Below are 4,841 nucleotides of genomic sequence, written 5' to 3' on the forward strand. Positions count from 1 at the left end.
AATAAAAACACTATATGAATGTCATGTAGTAGAAGTCTCCTTAATGCATGTATATTGCGTGACAGAAGCATAGAGTCGCGCCAGGCGTCAAAACGTGTGAATTGCACAACGAGTGGGTGCTTTAAAGGCCCACCCATAGCAAAACGCGCAGACATACTTAATCATCATCATTATCAGCAAAAGCATCAACAAAGTGAACAGCTGCGTAGGTTCGCGCGTGGCCTTACGGACGCGTAGTGGGCCCTTCGCTGATTCACAAAGGGAAGAACTATGACGTAGTGGGCACTTAACAACTGTATTTGCAGTAGGCATTCCACGATACTTTGAAAGAGCCAATGTTACGCGCACAGTCGTTAGTTTCCTTACGGCGCGGTTCAGGCATGCACCGAGAACCGAAGCTAGGCTAGCAATTGAGAAGGCGATACGCACGGGGCCCGATTTCGCTATGGCATTGTACTCTATCGCTTGAAAAAGCAGATGTTTAGCAGAGCTGAATCTTTTTGTTAAAGTTAAGAGAGAGTCCTCTAATGGGACTATTTTTTAACGTAATGCTAGCATTAGGTACTGTCATAACGCAGGAATATCCCAGTTAACTCCAATTTCATTAACATCCAATCAATTTCATTAATTTCATAACAGTCCAGTTCATCCCACTTTAAGCAGCGGTACGCGTTTATATAATTCATGACTAGGTGGTCGATCAGATATTTATTAGTACCGAGCTCGCGTAATTTTTCATTAAGTTTTTTACTTCAAAAATAATACCTGTACTTCACGCATATTGACTAGCATAGATGTATACGCTTTCACTGGAGCCCACCTATTCAGAAAATGGCTTCTCACAAACTCTCCAGGAAGCTTAGCGCCGTCCATGTGGAGAGGAAACATTTCCCACGGAAGCAAAAATAACGAGGAAGACACCCATGATCCGGCAAAAACAAAAAATGGTAACCTCATGCTGGTCGTATGTGGCGTAAAATTTTCTTCCTTGCTTTGCGCACAAACCCACAGGGCTCACGGATTCAAACGCGACATCATTTTTTTTCTCCGCACGTCTACTGGTAGGCGCAAATAGATAACCGCGTGATGTCGCTGCGATTGCGACATCTAAAGGTAAAAATGGCTCTGATGTAAGCGTCCGAGCCAAAATTGCTCCGATATGCCAGGAACTTTAGAGGAAACGAAAATACGTGCTTAGCTTAACCCTAAATTGCCGCGTTTCAATACGTTAGAACGTTAGTATAGCAACGGAAAGAAAGGCAAACAGCGGGAAAGTGGCTTTCGGCGCAGTATAACTCGGACATGCCTTGGCTGTCGTTAACGGAATCTGCTTTGAACAGCGTCGAAGTAGCGCTAGAATCTTTGTCCGAGATCACAGATTCGCTTAGCGACAGTCGAGGCACGCGGGATTTGTACAGTGCCGAAAGTCACGTTTCCCGCTGCTCGGGTTTCTTTTCATCGCGATTGCACATGCTCTATCTGAGAAACTGTCGTTTCTGTGCGTCCGCGAAAGGCTAAGCCATCTAGATGCAGCACGGACAATGAGAAAGAAGATGAAGCAAAGAAGCACCGCGAAAGAGGGGAGTGTGAGAGCCAAGGACAACGACACGGGTAGATGAAGAAAACGTTCGCGTTCTAATTAAATGAGCTAGGCTGGCGTCCGGTCACACACGCAAACACGAACACATATGGTTCGATGACTTGGAACATTTCCTTTTATAGATCTTGGGTCAAGGGGCAGCGGGACAGTCTCCTTGTAAGCCCAAACTACCAGCAGAAATTACAGCAACGTTTCATTCCATGAACTCTGTCGCCGCACAAACCAATGGATGCCGTCGCAACTGGCAAGAGGAAGTCATCAAAGCGCCTCGACTTACTACGGACCGTTCTTCTTTTCTACTCTTGTGGCAGCGGGGATGTCCATCCCTGCATCAGCATTTTGGTGTATTATGGCCACAGGTGCGCATTAATGTGCGGTTGTCTGTAGCATCTGCGATACACCTTTTCTGTTCTCGATACGTGGCTTCCCCTGCTTAGGCAAGAGTTTCCCCGCCATGACGTAACGACATTAAATGGGCTTTGAGACATTATCGGATGTGGACTCGTACCTAGCGACAACTCAATCATATTGAGCTGCAGTTACTTTCCGCCTCGGTTTTACTGTAACAAGTGGCATTACTTGTCGTACGTGAGCCCATCTATAACTTGTACCACCGGTACTGAATTATATGTTACCGCTTCGAGGCGCTCGTCATCTTCCTCATGTATTGCATTTTTTCATTGTCTCTAATGTATGTAGGGGACCGTCATGCGATGCATGGTGCCCCAAGTTGCAGGGAAGATTGCGTTAGAACTAAAGTAATTGGTGTTATGCGAACATCTGAAATAACAGCTGACCAGGAAACAAGAACAATACGGAGGACACCACCGGCACTGATTGTATCAAAGAAGAAAACAACATATGTGTCATGAGCACTCAGCGCAACCTAAATCTTACGCATAAAAGAGCGGCAATGCGCGATTTACATATTCGTGCACAATTGGACTCAACATATTGAAGTTACGAGAGAACAGTCCTTAAGTTACTGTAGCAACGGACAAATAAAGCGCAAGCTTCAGATGTCGATCCCCCCCTCACATATCTGATCAATTTTTAACCTTTTATTGGCATCTGGCAAGAACGATGTAAACTTATATGCAGGGCCAACTTATATTCCGCTATCTGCAGTTAGCTTTACAATTTTTGAAAAAGAAAAAGAAGCTTGTTTGGAGCAACACACAGCAACTTGTATTACGCCGTGATTTAAGATCGGTGAACGATGACTGCGTATGATCTTAGGCCTGAGTACCTTGACATCTGAGGTTGCATACTCTGTTAACCATTCTAGTGTGTGGGAGTTCTAGTGTGTGCGAGTTCATCATCATCAACCTAGTGCCCTAGTGCGCATCACCGCTTTCGTTTTCATCACCCTTAATAATAGGCTTGTTGTAAATATAGTTGAAATTTGACGATGGATATAGATTCACTGAGCTTTGCAAAACTGACTGACATTATTCAGTTGGCGGTAACCTCCTCATGCCAGCATGAAAGCTATTAAGTCCGTATAAGTAGTGCTCAGTGCGCCGTTTGCTTGATTAGAGCACACCATGTTCTACGATACTGAATCCCACATATCGAGCTTCAGCTCGCGCTTCTGACTGGGCATCCAATCTCGTTTCGTCCACGCATTCTCGCCAGACGACCACGCAGTGTTTGAAGAGAGCCGTAGAAACCATGGTTAATTAAGCCGCATGCCCCAGGGCGAGGATCACAACGACAGCCAGACCGCGCTCGTTTGCCTACACCCGCCAATGCGGATGCGCGCCTTCGCGTGCAATGAGGCGAGAGACTGCACGTCTGTGACAACATTGAGCCAAGACAAACGCTACCTGGCGGTACTCGCCGGCTGCTTCCTGCATTCGTGCGTGCATACTTTTCAAGCTAAGCTTGCAGTAATTGAATTGTGAAGCTCGCGAGATTCGCTAAAGCCCTCCTCACCCACAGCTGGCGACCATAAAAGAATGCTTGACCGAGAGTCATGAGCAGCCACACAGATAGCACAGCAAGGTAAATAAAAAGGTGTCCTTTGCCTTACGGAGCATAACTGAAGCCACTGCGGCAACCTGGGAGACATGGGGGACCGCAATTAGCGCCTTTTTCTTCGTTTTCATGAATCACTGTGTATTGTTATGAACGCAAACCGACTTGCCCACATATCTGTCATTCTGCAGAGAAAAGCAGTGCGTTAGACACAACCACCCGGAGCTTCGCTTGCCCCATTTTTTCCGACAGAGCAAGGACTCCTAAATTTTTATGTTACTTCTTTTTCCTCTCCAATAATGTACGTAAGCTTCAGCTTATACATTAAGGTGTTTCCATATGTCCTCTGCATACCTGGTCGTGTTAATTCTCCAGTAGTGACAACGTATGTACGCTAGCTTGAAGAAAGCTCGGTTACTATCTTTTGAGAGTTACATTTGTGTGATCATGCTCCTCCCCTGACGAAACGTTAACACCACACGTGTGTGACGTACGACAATGTACAGAGGGTATAATTTGAGAAAATACATCTTTTTATAAAACTAGTAGGAAAGACAGGCTCGTGCCATGTGCACATGCGTACCCTACGCTGAGGCGAAAATAATATCTCCTTGGTAAAGGTACATTCAAGTGACTATTTAATACCCATGTTACACAGGAAAAGCAAGCGCGGTTACGACCAACCACGGTTGACCGCGTTGAACCGCGGTTAGCGCCAACCACGGTTCGCCGATGTTACACAGCGCGAAAGCATCCTCGGTTAAGGTGGCTAACGCCATCTGGCGTAGAACAAACTAACTGATGCACTAATCAACAGAGCGACGTTCTGTTTACAAATATGCCACTTATTTCTTGCATAATGTTCTTCAAACGTATAATTATGCGAATATATGCATCTTTTACGCTAAAGCCTCATCGCTTGAGATAGTTTTGTTTTTGTGTGCCTATTACAACTTTGGAACAATGCGTCAGGCGGAAGTTCGGCGTTTAACTCGGCTTTAATTGCCGCGTACACCTTTGCATTGCGTGACGTGCTCCGCAGATCACGCAAATGATTTTCCCACAACCTTATCAGGCTTTCCGTGGTCCGTGTCGTCCAGTTCGATCGTTTTTCACGCGCGCTCGCCGGCATGCACTGTAACTCATCGGTGGTGGGCGCCGCCATTTTCTCGGTTATCTGCCTAACCGAGGTTGCCAAGCTCGGTTTCTTAAAACCGCGGTTAGCGGCATAACCGCGGTTTCGTGTGCCGTGTAACATCAG

This window comes from Rhipicephalus sanguineus, chromosome 6 (genome assembly GCF_013339695.2).
Source record: "Rhipicephalus sanguineus isolate Rsan-2018 chromosome 6, BIME_Rsan_1.4, whole genome shotgun sequence".
Lineage (NCBI taxonomy): Eukaryota > Metazoa > Arthropoda > Arachnida > Ixodida > Ixodidae > Rhipicephalus > Rhipicephalus sanguineus.